This window comes from Macaca fascicularis, chromosome 1 (assembly GCF_037993035.2).
Source record: "Macaca fascicularis isolate 582-1 chromosome 1, T2T-MFA8v1.1".
Taxonomy (NCBI): Eukaryota; Metazoa; Chordata; class Mammalia; order Primates; family Cercopithecidae; genus Macaca; species Macaca fascicularis.
Genome location: NC_088375.1, coordinates 37,834,911 through 37,852,227, shown reverse-complemented (window position 1 = coordinate 37,852,227; position 17,317 = coordinate 37,834,911). Strand labels below are relative to the sequence as shown.

The 17,317-nt window shown below is 36.5% G+C and overlaps 1 protein-coding gene and 1 pseudogene across 5 annotated transcripts in view; both read left to right on the top strand.

The window, feature by feature from the left end:
- Nucleotides 1-17,317, top strand: part of ACBD6 (acyl-CoA binding domain containing 6) — a 227,741-nt gene that overhangs the window by 139,477 nt on the left and 70,947 nt on the right. The window lies entirely within an intron of this gene.
- Nucleotides 15,836-15,928, top strand: LOC123570954 (U6 spliceosomal RNA; annotated as a pseudogene).

Below are 17,317 nucleotides of genomic sequence, written 5' to 3'. Positions count from 1 at the left end.
TGGGAGGCTGAGGCAGGAGAATCACTAGAACCCAGGTGGCAGAGGTTGCATTGAGCCAAGATCGTGCTACTGCACTCCAGCCAGGGCAACAAAGTGAGACTCCATCTCAAAAAAAAAAAATGTAGAAAAGAATTTAAAGATCATCTGGTTCAACTCCCACGTGATGCAGGACTCCTCTCCGCTAAATTTCCAAAAGATGGTTAAGCCAGCTAGCCTGTCTGAAGATTTCTGTTTACTTCACAAAATAGCCTATTCTGTTTCAGAAAGCGCTAATTATTAGAAATTTCTCCTACCTGTTAAATCTATGTCTGCCTACCTATAACTCACTCTGGTTTTAGTTCTGACTCTTAAAACTATGAAGAAAAGCCATATCTCCCAAGTGACAACCATTCTGTTATTTGAAGACAGTAGTCATTTTCTTCCTAAGTTTTCTCCAAATTAGTTTCACCAATCTAGTGGCTCATTACTGAATTGAATCAGTGTCCCCCCTTTTTTTTTTTTTTTTTTTTTTGAGACGGAGTCTCGCTCTGTCGCCCGGGCTGGAGTGCAGTGGCCAGATCTCGGCTCACTGCAAGCTCCGCCTTCCGGGTTTACGCCATTCTCCTGCCTCAGCCTCCTGAGTAGCTAGGACTATACAGTGTCCCTTTTTAAACATGTAACACTAAAAACTTACATTATGTAAGATGTCTTATCACTGGTAAGGAACAGAGTAGAGCTATAACGTAATAGATGTGACATCAAAGGCAAGGTATCTGCCTTTACTGTTCCTCTTAAAGGGTAGCTTATCTGTAAAATGTGCTAGACCATCAATGAGTGAGTGGTTTTATAGCAAATCACTGTATAGATGTAGATATTATATTAGCCCAATATTAGCCAGACAAGTTATAGAGTTTCATTGTAGACTTAGTGCCCAGTGTTTATTGTAGCATTGTTTTAAATATTTGCCATCCCTTTTTTTAAAAAAAGTAAAGAAAAAGCAGGAAAAAAGGCTTAGACACATCTTGTATTCTTGTTGGTATTATGGCATTTGTCAATGTGTTCATACTTTTAAATTTTCTAGTACTTGCCGACTTAATCCCATGAGCTCACTTCTAATATCAGTAAAGGGTATGAGCTGTCTGTGTGGTTCAAGCTGCCACTTGAGGGTTTCTCCATCTTGTGGAGCTTTCTAATGGAATTCAAGGTTCTCTCTAAGGGTGAGCATTACGAAGCCTTCCCTGGCTGCTATGGGAGGAGGAAGTGCACCATAGGTTCAAGGACACATGTGAAGTTTAATGTGCACAAGCATGCTCCCGCTCCTGCTCCTGCTCCTGCTCCTGCTTACTCTGATTGGCAAGGTTAACTCTGAGAAGCTGCTGCTTTTTAAAGTGATTTGATTAGACTCACCACTTCATTCCTTTCACTCCTCCCTCCCAAGAATCAAACCACCACTTTGTCTTTGCAATCTTTGCTTTGCCAGTTACATTTTCTCTCCTTTTTTCCTGCTTTTGCATCAACTTTTAATATTTTGTAAAACAAAATAAGGAACTCGAAAGTAAAGTAACTTGCCTCACTGAAAGGTTTGACATGAAAAATTTCCATATTTTTGTTTTCTACACGTATAAATTACAGATCTCTTATTTCATTTTCACGTACCTCATAAGGAAAAATAGAATTATTATTCACGTTAGTTCACTTAGATAATTCCACAGTCCTCTATCACAATTTATTTTGTACATAATGAATTCTTTTCACACAATTCTTTAAAAAATAACCTTTTAATTACAAAAACTTCTACAAGGTGCAAAAATAAAGAGAATATCTAGTTTCAGCAATTACCAATTTGTGGCTAATCCTGTTTAATCTGTACTGCTATCTCACAGCAGTGATCGTTAACCATTTTAGGAAGAATATGAGGAAAGCTATGAACACCAGAGAAAAAGGACATAGATGCTAAATTTTTGCAAAATATGTTAATAAGTTAATACATTTGCCAGAGCCCTTCCATGGATATCCTAGGAATGCAAGAATTCAGAGTAAGAATCCCTGCGTCTCAGCAAAGAGAATATTAAGGTTTCTCAACTTTTCTAGTCACCTGAGTGTTGGGATTTGGGATTAGCATAGATTCTATGCCGTGATGAAGTTAAGCCAATGGAAGGATCTTTGTAATGATTAAATATTCATTATGTAATTTCTTTTCTAAATATACTTCCTTACTGCAATGTTTAACTTCTTTTCCCTTTGGTTGCTTATTAGTTTGTCTTTTTTAAATTAGTAGTATTTTTACCAGCGTTGATAGATTTGGTGAAGACTTTGAACCTTCTCAACTCTTAAGGCCTACCAACTCAGAATTTTATCTGGAGCTTCTGAGTTATCATTGCCAACAGCTAAGAAAGAAAAACTACATCTCCCTATATATGAAGGATAGAATGATTAATAGTGAATGCATTAGGAACTTAAGTAGTAAAGCTAGGGTTTCCATAAAAGAAGATACTAGCACTTGAATATGAATTTAATTATTAAAGCATATTTATTTAAGGTATAGAGATAGCTGATTGTTACATGACGAAATGGTCATGTTTCTTTTTCCCATCCTGTTTCACCTCCTTTTGTCAGCTGGCATTTGGTCTCCCTTTGGAGCAGCTGTGGTCATAGGGTAAACTCAAAACATAGCAGTTAGTAAAGTGGCACCAGCAGCCTGAGGATTTCCCTGTAGAACTCTCTCATTGTTGAATCTCATACCATCTGGCCCTGATGTGAGCTAAAAGTACTTTTTAAATGCACGTAATAAAAGAATAGTTGATATAACTTAATTATTCATTATTCCATTTGAAAACACTAAGTATTTTGCCTTTAGCACAGTTTCTTTTCTCTCTCTCCCTCTCTTTTTATTTGGTGTGGAGAGCTAGGGAATGGATAATGTACATTTCTCTCTTTAGTATGATTAAAAATATTTCTATTAAGGTGATGATTCAGGAGAGGAACCACCTTCATTTATAGATAGTCATGTGTCTATCTCGGAGTAGATTCTCATTTTTTTAAAGTTCCCTATTGTGGTGTTCCCTCTATAACAATTTGTGGTTGGCAGTACTTTTAATATTTTATTGAATGGGGGTGGGGGGGGAATCAGCAGCAACAATATAAAACCTAGAGTGTTCAACAAATACAACAAAATAAAGATATGTTCAAAGAAAGTGTAGACTACCTCTTTATTATGTTTCTAAGGATGTATGTAATCCATATAACATATAAATAACCCTGGTTTTATTAATTGATGTTTCTGTAATGTCTTGAAAGTTGTAAAATGTGGGGTTTTACCCCATTTTAGGCATCTATTTGCATGGCTTGGGAATACACAGTATCTGTTTTTGCTAGATAGCATCTCCATTGGAAGGCTGTTGAATGCCTAATCTCTGTGCTCTCCTTTGGAGTTGGCTTTCTTCAAGGCCAAATCCCTTAAGAAATTGTTCAAGAAGCTCAACACAGAGGCATCACTTATAGAAGTGTACTAATCATTACTTTTAATACATTTTAAAACATTTCTTTTAAAAAAGTGTCTATAAAATTTGTTTGAAATATTTTACGATTCCATTATGTGTTTACAGATTCTACAGATATTTTACAGATTCCATCATTTGTTTGTTATTTGGCCTGAGGTCTCGTTCTCTGCTCTTTGAGGTAGCGCCCTGACATCCTCTCAATATAGAGAAGCCTAAGCATATCTAAGCACCTGTTTAAAAAAAAAAAAAAAAAAAGTTGCTTGTAACAAAAACTATCCCACCTACAATTTATTAAACCTTGACATACTGCATTACTTAAGAGTTCTCAGAGAAAATTAAAACCCTTTTGACTGGGCTTTGCAATGCAGGGAAATTTTTAGTGACATTTAAAAGGTTTCTCTTGTGTTCCTCTAATGGGATAAATAAAAAAGGTTTGTTTTAGCCCAGCAAATGGGGGGACAATCCAATTTCCTTGATTCCATCAAGACACTCTTAAAGCATTAGCCTGTGCAGTAAAAAAAATTCAACTGACCCCCTTTGCCTGATGGCTTTGAAAAGTGTCCTGATGTGTAGGTATTTGCCCAACACAGCATACTTGCTTATTACTCTTCCAACACATCCGTTGATGGAAAAACCTTATGTGAAGCTCCAATAAATGTCAGTTTATGTTATAGAACTATAAAAACAGTGCACCAGACTATAATGCTCTCCTTGATGGGTAGCCTTTCACTTGAAGATGAAAGGAAATTCTGCCAAGTATGTTTAAATTTTAAAATTAAGGAATAAGATAATATTATTTTAAATAATATTTTAGTAAATTTTTTGTCACATTTAATTACTTCACAAAGGTTGACTTGTGTTTTTCCAAAAGATAGTGCTCCTTTACAGAGAATTTACTAGCATAGGGCAGTGGTTCTCCATTGTTAGACTGCATTAGAATTACATAAAGCTTGTTAAAATAAATTGCTGGGCCCCACCCCAGAGTTTGTGATTAGTTAGGTCTCTGGTGGAGCCTGAAAATTTCCGTTTTTAACAAGTTCCCAGGTGAAACTGATACTGCAGGTCTGGGACCCACAGTTGGAGAACCACTGGCCAAGGGGATGTGTGAAAAGAGATACCTCGGATTAGCGGTTCAGATTTTGAATCAAATCAGTTAGTTCTGAAAGTCATTAACATCTGAGAGCATCCTAATGGGTGAAAAATGTGCTGATGGATACCAGTACAGTCTTGAGTGGATGGGCATTTTTTGGACATTTGTCTTCTTAATTGGCAGTTTTTAAAACCCAGTCTGAAGGGGGGAAATCACATGAAAATAGAACTTTCATTTTAGAGAAGGTGCAGAAGAGAAAACTTGGGTCCCTGTGTGTTCTTTTAAAGAATAGAAACTGAATGTGTTTTCTATAACCAATTGCATAATAAAGCTATTGTTTATATCCTATTAAAAAAGTTCTTTTTATCAAAACTTCTGCCTTTAACTATGTAAAAACCCAAAGTACCCTGTTATTCAATAAAAAATTAAAAAGTATGTTTGATATTCTGATTTTTTAAAAATTGATTATTTTTACGTAGTAAATAATTGTGTTATCCAGAGTATCTCACTCTCTGTGTCCATGATAATTTACCTAAAAATACTTAGAATTGATGTGTAATGGTTTCCTCTAGAGTCTAAAGAGTTACATGCTGTTTATTCATCTGTTCTTAAAATGCACTTTGAAAATAAATAGGAGACAAAAAAAAAAAATCACCATTATTTGACAAGAAGAAATTCTAAGAGAGAGAGATTTGTTGACTTATCCAAAAATCATAACAGCAAAACAAGAATAAAAGAGGCTTAGGAACCTAGAATGGACCCTACTGAAAGAAGGTAGTCCAGCAACCAGTCTCATTTTCTTCTGGTGGAAAAATACATATGATGATGAGTACATGTATGTCTTCTAAATGTCTAAAATGTCTAAATACTTGGTAGTAATTCATAATTTTCTTTTGTTTAACACTTTTCTTCCATCAGTCCAAGTAAATTCCATCCTAACAAATCCTTTTCATAAAACAATACAGGCATCTTATATTTGCATAACACTTTGTATTTTTATAGGGGGTTTTACATACATTGATTTCGTGTCATCCTCAAAGCTATTTTTTTTAATGGTTTCCTTCTAAAGTCCTGGAAATATTGTACAATAGCGATACGGGGAGGCCAAAAAAAATCCATCTCACTCGTATTATAAATATTTTTGTTTTATTTATTGGCACTGTCACCTTTTAAAAAATATATGTTGAATTTGTGACTAGCTTTCAAGTAAAATAAATGTTATTTTAAAAGAGTTATCAGTCGCTTTGTGCTTCCTTTGGGATTAAGGGTACTATCTGCATTACTTAAAACTCAGTTTGAAAATAATTAAAGGTGACTTTGAAATTGCTGTGGGTTAAATGAATGAAATCAGGTAATCAGCACTTTTCTGGAGCCCTTCTGCATTTCCCTAGAGTCCTTGAAGCCCTGTATTTTGTGATTCCCTTCCAGCACCTTTCTTCTTTTTTTTTTTTGTCCTCAGCAAAGGATAGGTAAATCAAGTCAAATGATAATTTTCCACATTGTACTGGTATTATTAAGCTTAAGTTTACCTCTGGTGCAGTGAGTACTGAAGATGGAGTGCAGTGAAGACTGTATAGAGGAGGTCAGTGCAGAAGTGGTAGCAGTTAATCTCTCCACTGCTCTGATATCCGACAGCTGGTCTGACATGGGCCTGGTGCCAGCAGTGTCTTTACAGGCTTTGTGGCAGAGATTATTCAAAGGAGATTAATCCCTCTAAACCCCTTATATTTTAATTATTTCTGTATGTATTTATAAAACCTGCAGTCTGCTAGTTTCAGGACACAACTGTTCAAGCCCTCATCTTTAACCTGGTTTCCGTAATGAGACAAAATATATTTCTTTTACCACAAAGAGTATATCGTTGATTTGATTTTGTTATTAAAATTGTTTTATTTTGGGGTGTTTTTTGGTTTTGGTTGTTTTTGGTTTCTGTATGATATTGCTAATGTTACTTTTTTTTTTTTTAAGGATAACCAAAGTAATATTACTTATTTTAGAATATCTGCTAAAATGCTGTGGATTTCTTTCTTTTTTTTTGTTTTTTTTTTGAGATGGAGTCTTGCTCCGTTGCCCAGGCTGAAGTGCAATGGTGCGATCTCAGCTCACCGCAACCTCCACCTCCTGGGTTCAAGCAATTCTCTTGCCTCAGCCTCCTGAGTAGCTGGGATTACAGGCACACGCCACCATGCCCAGCTAATTTTTGTATTTTTAGTAGAGACGGGGTTTCACCATGTTGGTCACGCTGATCTCGAACTCCTGACCTCAGGATCCCCCTACCTTGGCCTCCCAAAGTGCTAGGTTTACAGGTGTGAGCCACCGTGCTCGGCCCTAAAATGCTGTTTTTGTATTACATGATAGAAGTCTAAAGTTGCAGACATGTAGAATGTGAAAACCTCTCTGTTAAAAACAACATGCCCTTCAAGGAATTTTTTTTTTTTAATGGCTGCCATACTTTCCAGCATTGTTAGGCAACTTTATCCCTGACCAGGGTATCCAGAACAATGATTTCTCTCTGCCCAATTTATGTTATTGAGGGCTATAAAATTTTACCCCAAATTCAAGAGTTCACACAATAGGAACAACCAAAGAATTACAAGAGCTTATTAAATAAGCTCTGCTGGCAAGAGCATCAAGTCTCTAGCACCATGAAGGCCTTGCCAAGTCTTTCACCTGTAGGGAAGCAGTTCTGCTTCTTCATGCACACTGTTGCTCCTTCTTTCATATACTGAGAAGAGGAAGACTTTGAGGATCATCTTCCTGAAAGTCTTCCAGCTTCTAGGGAATCTCTAGTGAGACCTGTCTTGATGTGTGCTGGTGATAGAATGTGTTTGTGACATTTGTATCTTCAAAACACTTGTTTTAGATCATTTAATCTTAGTATAAAGTTGCTGTTTTGATTATTGAGGCTGTCCTCTCTTCTCTTAGTTGTATTTCTTCATGCTTATCTGAATGAATGTTGGCAGCATATTTGGGGCAGGGATGCAGAGGGATCTTGGCTAGCCAGAATATTAGTAGCTTGTGTTTTATTATCCAAATTGAACAGTACTTTTTGCTTGTGCTCTAGAAATGGGAATTAGACATTAGTATCTCAAAACTTGCCATTTCTTTACTTATTCCATTTGTATCAAGGAACATAAATTTAAGCACTAACTCTGCTGTTTGGCATGCTATCAATTGGGGCAGGTGATTTAATCTTGTTGAACTTGACTTTCCTTATCCACGAAATATAGCTACTAATACCTACCTTACTTATTTCAGGATGTTAGTTTCAAATAAGTTGGCATATATAAAGTGTTGTGTAAAATGATATATAAATGTTTTAATTTTCTTAAAGAACAGCATGTCTGAATCAAGAAAGATCTGTGGAAAGCTCAGTAGTGTTAAAAATATTTTATGCTGTTGATATCTTGTAAATGATTTTTTTAATTGGTGTTAGTTGAGCTTTTTCCTTGTCTCTTTCCAAATAATGTAATCTTCTCTTCCTGTTAGTCATTGTTAGTTTTCAAAAATGTCTTTTACTGTAATGGTTATGATAGAAGTGTAACCGTAAGGAATTAGATTATAATATCATTATACCTAATATAAACAATCTTATTTTTCCTTTTTTTTTTTTTTTTTTTTTGAGACAAGGTCTGACTCTGTTGCCCAGGCTGGAGTGCAGTGGCTTAATCTTGGCTCACTGCAACTTCCGCTGCCTGGGCTCAAGCCATCCTCTCACCTGAGCCTCCCAAGTGGCTGGAACTACAAGTACACACCACCACAACCTGGCTGATTTTTGTGTTTTGTTTTTTGTTTTTTGGTTTTTTTTTTGTAGAGATGGGGTTTCGCCATACTGCCCAGGTTGGTCTTGAACTTACGAACTCAAGCAATTCAGCTGCTGCAGCCTCCCAAAGTGCTGGGATTACAGGCGGAAACCAGCACGCCCATCCAACAATCTGTTTTCATTATATGATATATTATCATATTTGAACTGATCTAAACTTCCTGTATATACAATGTTAATTTTAAAAATTATAACAATAGGCCGGGCATAGTGGTTCACACCTGTAATCTCAGCACTTTGGGAGGCTGAGACAGGTGGATAGCTTGAGCCCAGGTGTTCAAGACTAGTCTGAGTGACATGGTAAAACCCCATCTCTACAAAAAGTACAAAAAATAGCTGGGCATGGTGGCACACACCTGTAGTTTCAGCTACTTGGAAGGCTGAGGTGGCAGGATCACCTGAGTCCAGGGAGGTCAAGGCTGCAGTGAGTCGTGATCATGCCACTGCACTCCAGCCTGGGTGACAGAGTAAGACCCTGTCTTAAAAATTATAACAATAGGTCGGGCGCAGTGGCTCTTTCTAATCCCTGCACTTTGGGAGGCCAAGGCACGTGGGTCACTTGAGGTCAGGAGTTCGAGACCAGCCTGACCAATATGGTGAAACCCGTCTTTACTAAAAATACAAAAAAAATTAGCCGGGCATGGTGGTGTGCACCTGTAGTCCCAGCTACTCAGGAGGCTGAGACAGGAGAATCGCTTGAAACCCGGGAGGCAGAGGTTATAGTGAGCCGAGATCGTGCTACTGCACCCTAGTCTGGGCAACAGAGCAAGACTCCGTCTCAAAAAAAAAAAAAATTATAGCAATATGACAGATGCTGTTCGAAGCTAGGGAAATCCGTAGTTAGAAATTCTTATATGACTTGAAGACAATTGGAATATGCTTCAAAGTTTTAAACAGAGTAGTGGCTTGCATAAGACAATGCTTGCAAAAGGGATGGGAGACTAGATAAATTATTAAGGAAGCTCTTGTAGGAGTTAGTGGTTTAGGAAGTGAGGGCCTGGATAGAGTTCACTAGTGTAGAAAAAGAAGGAACCAGAGATATATAGTACAGAAGGAGAATTCAATTAACCTCACTTGATGAAAGATAATATAAAAAATAAAAGAGAAGTTGAGCATGACTTCAAAGCCATGGGCAAAAAAAAACTGAGCTCTGGTTTTGACATGGCTAATTTTAGTGAGCTATTATGACATCCTTGCTGAAATCTCCTAAAGAAAAAGAAAATTCAGTACAGGACATGCATATAAAGATGTTTTCCAAAAAGAATGATAACATATTCAAAGAGAAGAATGAATCTTAAGATCAGAATACTGTAAAACCTCCATATACATATGAAGATACACAGAGAAACCCTTGAAATTCTAGTCATATTTAAGAGCATAAGGTTGGGAGCCAGAGACCTTCTAAGTTCTGCCTCTGCCACTTACAAATCATGTGACCTTGGACAAGTTACTTAACCTGACTAAGCGTAAGTTTCTTCATTTGTGAAATGAGATAACTTAGTACCTATTTCATAAGGTGGTTGGGTGGGATTAATAAAAGAACTCATGTAAAAATTGCCTAGTGCAGTAAACAGCATTAGCCACTACTATCATTGTTTTTACTCACAATTGACATAAATCTTTCTTGTCGTTGTTATATTGACAGTATATAGCATGCAGAAAGTTATACAAAATAAGGTATTATTGAAGCCACCTAGAATACTGCATCTTTGTGTGCTTTACTATTCAGAGACTATGCTGCGTATGTCTTTATTATAGAATTCTAATTCATACGTGACTTGGAGGACGTGTTTTGTTCTTATTCTTTTAAAACTATATCAGAAATAAGACCTTATTATTTGGTTCTTAGTTGTACAGTCGTACACAAAAGTTGTTAAATTACAGAAGGTCTGGTAGATAGCGGTACAGCAGGGGAATAAACTAAAGCTGACATTTATTGAGAATCTATTCCCCTTAATACAGTCATTCATTCTTCTTAAAATCAGTCACTTATACTAGAAAAAAAAGCTCAAAATAGTTTTATCTTTGAATGCATGGGTTTTGTTACTTTTCTTTCATTGGCAGTCCTACTTTATCAGGGCCCTAAAGAAAGCAGCTTATTTAACATTTCTTTAGGAGACCCAGGAAAGAATTTAGGCGGCAAGACTAATGTGTACAGTAAAAATAGAAGTAAAAATCTTTCCATGTTTTTAAACGTTTTTTAAAATTACCATATCCCCTAGTCCATAGCAAGTGTTTAAAAAAAAAAAATACCATAAAGGGGGATGGAAGGCTTGTGGGTGGTGATGAAACCACATTTGATAATATTTATAGGCAAATAGTTATGAATAAATTACAGTACTCAAAACTGACATTGTGGCTTCAGGGTAAATAGAGGGTTAAATCTCTGAGCTGTAGAAGCAGATTGTGTTTTCCTTTTGTGATCTGGGCTGACAAGACATCAGTATTCTATTCATCTGTTGGGAATTAGGCTGTTAATCCAATCAATGACTCTTGAGTGAGCTGTGGCCTACCTCCCCCACTGGGGAACAATCGGATCAAACTGCAGATTGTTTAAGAGCACAGTGCTGTCCTCATGTCAGGTGGAATTCTCAAACGTTCCCTGGTGAATTGGGGATAGGGAAAGCTGTCTTGGCCCATTTATCCTGCTCCTTAAATAACCAGGTATCTGCCTTATCCATACGAAAGCATTTGGCAGTAGTGACAACAGGAATGCAATAGAAATCCATTAACTTTAACTCACAAAAGTGTGGATGAAGGGAGGAAATGTTTTCAAACACCCACAAAACAATCTATATTAAAAGTTATTTTGCTTTCTTGATATTTTTTCTGTTCCTTAAACCTTAAATCATTTTCTTTGCTGGGCTTTTTTTTTTTTTTTTTTTTTTTTTGGTTATTAACTGTTTTATGTTACTGAATTTTTTTAACCACCACAAGCTCTTTTTGTATTTTTACCCTGCCCTGCATATATTTTTGTAAGTCAGCAGGGTACAAATAAATTTTTAATATAGATTATGGGCACACTAATTAAATAAAATTTTAATTTTAAAATATCTTTCTCTGAGGAATGCTAATTAAATACAATTTTAATTTTAAAATACCTTGAGCATACATAATTCTGACATCTTTTGCAGCCTAGCAAAATTTGATTTCTAATTACTGATTTAATAGGCCATTAAGTACATTTGGAAATTATTATTGAACTGATTGGATAGATGTTCAGAGTTGCAGTTGTCTTCTATGAAATGCTGCCCAAATTTTTTCTGTTAACCAATAAGGTGACATGGGCTATCACAGAGTAAAACATCTAAAATGACAAAAAGAAATTCTTGAGAAGTACTTACTAACCAATCTTAGTGAAGATAAGCTTAAATAATAATTTTATTATTTTCTGTCTGTATTATGTAAGAATATTCCAAAAAGAATTTCCTAAGTCAGCCAAATTTATCCATTCATTCTGTGGATATTTAGCGTCTACCTTTTATGTACCCCATACCTCTTCTAGGCATTAGAATTATAGTAAACAAGAGAAGATTCGTGTTCTTTTGGAGCATACATTCTAATGAAGAAAGTATGCCAAAAACAAGATAGTATCAGTTAAGTTCTAAGAAATAAAATAGTGGTGGTGACTGGGCACGGTGCCTCACTCCTGTAATCCCAGCACTTTGGGAGGCCAGGGCAGGCAGATGACGAGGTCCGGAGGTTGAGACTATCCTGGCTAACACGGTGAAACCCCCATCTCTACTAAAATACAAAAAATTAGCTGGTCATGGTGGCAGGCGCCTGTAGTCCCAGCTAGTCGGGAGGCTGAGGCAGGAGAATGGCATGAACCCGGGAGGCAGAGCTTGCAGTGAGCCAAGATTGCGCCACTGCACTCCAGCCTGGGTGAGAGCGAGACTCCGTCTCAAGGAAAAAAAAAAAAAGAAAGAAAGAAAAGAAAATAGTGGCGGTTACTTTAAAGAGTGATCAGGTAAGACTTTACTGAGAAAATGACAAGCTGAGAATTCAATGCAGAGAAGTTGCTGTAAGTCGTGATAAAAAGTCCCTGAAGTAGGAATGAGCTTGACATACCAAGAACAAGCTACTTAAAGGTACACTATTCTCCAGGCCAGTAAGTTTCAGACCTGGTTATTGAATTTTCTTGGGAACTTTGTAAAAATAAAGGTATCTGAGCCTTCATCCTTAGATATGCTGATTCAGCAGGGCTGAATGGGATGTACCCTGTGTATAAAGTACAGTGAACAGTGTTGAAAATCTTATATCTAGTTAATGTAGTTTCTTCCCTTGTACATATCACACACTTGCTCTATCAGTGCCTTTGGTCATGTTTGTTCTTTACCTGTAGTGTTTACCCTTACTGTCTCTCACATACTTCCATCCACACTGTCTCAAATGCCATCTGCTTTTTAAGACCCCCTCTCAGTAGAAAGCAGAGTAACACTTGCATTCTTCCAAAGAATGTTGAACCCAAATCTAACAAAACCTATAAAAAATGTGGCTGGGTACGGAGGCTCACACCTGTAATCCCAGCTTTTGGGAGGCCGAGGCGAGTGGATCATCTTAGATCAGGAGTAAGAGACCAGCCTGGCCAACAAGGTGAAAACTTCCTGATCCTCAGGAGCCTAAGGCAAGAGGATCACTTGAGCCCAGGAGTTTGAGGCCAGCCTGGACAACGTAGCAAGACCTCATCTCTAAAATAATAATAATAATAATAATAATAATAATAAAGCATTCATTTATTCATCCATTCACATTGTTGTGCAATCATTACCACCATCTATCTCCAGAACTTTTTTATCCTCCCAAACTGAAAATTTATGCTCATTAAACAATAAATGCACATTATCCCCACCCTACTTCCTGGCCACCATCATTCTACTTTCTGTCTCTGTGAATTTGACTACTCCGTGTACCTCATGTAAGTGGAATTGTAGCATATTTGTCCTTTTGTGTCTGGCTTATTTTATTTAGCATAATGTCTTTAAGGCTCATGTTGTAGCATGTGTCAGAATTGCATTCCTTTTTGAGGCCGAATAATATTCAGTTTATGTATGTATATACCATATTTTGTTTATGTTTTCATCTGCTGATGGATATTCATATTGTTCCAACCTTTTAGTTATTGTATGTGATGCCACTGTGAACATGGATATAAAAATACCTGTTCACGTCCCTGCTTTCAATTCTGGGAAGTGGAATTGCTGGATCATAAGATAATTATCTATTTAATTTGTTGAGGAATTGCCAAGCCCTTTTTACAGGAGATACACCGTTTTACATTCTCACTAGCAATACTTGAAGGTTCCACTCTCCCCAAATCCTAGCCAACACTTATCATTTGCTGTGTTTTTGATACTAGCCATCTTAATAGAGATGTGAAGCAGTATCTGATTGCCCTATCCAAAAAAAAAAAAAGTAATATTGGGCCAGATGCAGTGGCTCACGCTTGTAATTCCAGCACTTTGGGAGGCTGAGGCGGGCAGATCACGAGGTCAGGAGATAGAGATCATCATGGCTAACACAGTGAAATCCCATCTCTACTAAAAATACAAAAAATTAGCCGGGCGTGATGGCACGCACCTGTAGTCCCAGCTACTCGGGAGGCTGAGGCAGGAGACTTGCTTGAACTCTGGGAGGCAGAGGTTGCAGTGAGCCGAGATTGTGCCGCTGTACTCCAGCCTGGGCGACAGAGTGAGACTCCATCTAAAAAAAAAAAAAAGTAATATGTGGCAGGTAACTGACAGCACCCAGATTAAAGGGATACCTGGAAAGTAATATAAGCTATAGAATGACATAAAGATGTCTAGATTGAGAATAAACCTGTATATTTATATCACTTTTCTATGGAAATAGATATCCATAATTCATCTATATTATATTTCATAGGATTATTTATTATGGTTAAGAGTAATTACTAGAAATTCTGCATATAGATTACCATAATAATAAAATCGGCAATATAAACAGCCCTGAAATTATTAAATTTAACTCAAATATTTTATTAAATACTTACTCCATGACCTGGATACAACAAGACACTAGGAGACACAAGAGGTATAAACTGTGGTTCCTGCACTGACGTCGTTTACTATCTAACTGAGACAGTAGAAAACTCTTTAAATTACTAAAGAACAATTATGAGTCAGACTATAATCAGATCCCATAATGAGAGATCATCTGCAAGTGCATTGGGAGAGGTAAGAGGAAAAAAAAGGGAGAGATTATTAGGGGGCACAGTAGTTAGAGACGTCGTCAGTTATGAATTGCGGCCTGTCTTGTACAATAAAGGCTAGGTGATATTTGAATGAAGCTGAGGTGTGGAAAGGGACAGGTGGCAGAAATAGCTCAGGCAGACTGTGGAAGCCATGAATACTCAGATTAAGGAATTTGGGTGAGTGTGGATGTGTTTTAAATTAGCACTATAAGGAATTTTTTAGAGTGATTAGTAACAGTGTACTGTTACTAGGAAGAAAGGGAATAGGAAGGAATACCAGTGAAGATACTCTTGTATTAATTTTGGTTATTGATGTTTAATTGACCAGGGATTTGTGTTTCAGGAACAACAATAGAAAATATAGATTGATTTCTCAGATATCTGAACTAGGGTCTCTTAACACATTGAGTGAAATGCTGGGAAGAAATCAGATTTAGGAGTCGGCTAGGCACGGTGGCTCACATCTGTAATCCAAGCACTTTGGGTGGCCAAGGTGGAAGAATCACTTGAGCTTAGAAGTTGGAGACCAGCCTGAGCAACATAGCAAGACCTCATCTTTTCTATTAATACAAGTAAAAAAAAAATTAGCCAGGCATAATGGCCTGCGTTTATAGTCCCAGCTACTTTGGAGGCTGAGGCAGGGAGATCGCTAGAGCCCAGGAGATTGAGGCTGCAGTGAGCTATGATTGCACCACTATACTCCAGCCTGAGCAACAGAGCAAGACCCTGCTCAAAAAAAAAAAAAACAACAAAAAAAAAAACCACTGGAGAGGATTGAAACACCTTTAGTTGTACTATTATTGTGTAGCCTGGTTGATTACATCAAAATTATGCAGTTGTTAGCGGGGGGAATTAGGAGAATACAAATAGAAAAAAATATATATTTATGTGATTTTCTGATAGCTTAAAGATTTCATAACTTGAGGGAAAAAAATCAGTTTTACAGTGACATTTAGAGGAAAAACCGAAGAAGATTTGAAACATTAATAAAACTCTGCAGGATAGAAAGAAGCTAACAAGAATAGGAAGTGATTTATTTCAGTATAAAACAATATTAAAGAGGAAGGCCCACTAATAAACAAGGTCATATGAATCAAACAAAGCCCATCTTTAATGGAAAAATTAAATCCATTTTAAAAAGCTAACTTTAGTGGTTGCTTTGGCAACACATAAAATTTATTATACTAAAAAATTATTTATATGTTTTATACTAAATTAAAAATTTTTACTTATATTTTTTATTATACTAAAAAAAATGGAACAATACAGAGAAGATTAGCATGGCCCCTGACATGCAAATTCGTGAAACGTTCTGTTCTTTTTAATAAGTAAATAAAAGCTGACTTTGTAAGAAGAATTAAGTTAAATAAAGGATACAAAGTTATGATATTAAACAAGTGATAATGCTCTCGCAACATCCTAAAGCGGGTTAAAAAAACTCAGGAAAAATTTTCCCCTTTGCGTATAAATGCTGTGAATAACGTTTTTACTGAAAAGGGTAATATTCAATTATATTTTTGATTCCTAATGATATTTTGTCCTATTAACCTGAGAGAAAAAAAATTATAAGAGCAAAAAGAAAGCTTGTTCGGATTTTATTTGTTGATATGTTGCCTAATACATTTGTCATAAGTTCTTAGTAAAAGCAGTTGAATAAGTAGAAACTAAAGTTTTAGAAGGCTATGGAATATAGCAGACAAGAAATAAGGAATATTTGTATATCAAAAAATGAATTAGACTGTTTAAAAATTGATAGCTTTTTGGACTGAATTTTTAATTAATGGAGGGTTAGGCTTACAATTTACTTCTCCATTCCATCTAAAGCTATCCTATTCAGACACTTCAACATTCATACTAACGCTGACCAGTCTTGGTCTGTGAAAACCCCTCAACCCTGGCTACATTCATTTATACTCCATTTTAACTTACTTGAACACTTAACATCTTTGAGCTTGCTTCCTGTCACAACCTCAAATTCTGAAACTTCTCTAGATCTTAATACTCTTAATAGCTCCCATTTCCTCAGTTGTCCTGATCCTACACTTCTTCATGCCTTAACATGCCTTCTAACTCAGCCTGAACCCCAGGATTAATCATTTCAGTTCATTTTTTGAACTAAGAGTGGTGGTGCCAAGACTAAAACTCACAGTCCAGAGCTCTTGTCACTTCTCCATATTGATTTATTTGCAAGAAAAAGACATACTTCTTTCTCCCAGAGATAACCGCTGCTACCTTCATTGCCATCAAAGTTTTATTTTTAATTTGCCCAAAAGGAACATTAAAAGACAATTAGATCCTAGGATATTAATATTCTCATTTTTTCTTTCGTTGTATTTTTCTTTTGTGCATTTATTCGTTCAGCAAATATTTATTGGCTGCCTACAATACACTAGGTTCTGCAAATATTTATGCTGTCAATAGAAAGTACCTCTTTATACACATACAGTATTTAAAGATGCAAATGCCTAAGAGAGAAACAAGATTATTAATCAGACCATCTAGAAATGCTTAGAATCTCTCTCTCTCCCTTTTTTTTTTTTTTTTTTTTTTTTTTTTTTTTTTTTTTTGAGACGAAGTCTCTCTCTGTCACCCAGGCTGGAACCACCTCCCAGGTTCACGCCATTCTCCTGCCTCAGCCTCCCGAGTAGCTGGGACTACGGGCGCTGGCCACTACACCCGGCTAATTTTTTGTATTTTTAGTAGAGACGGGG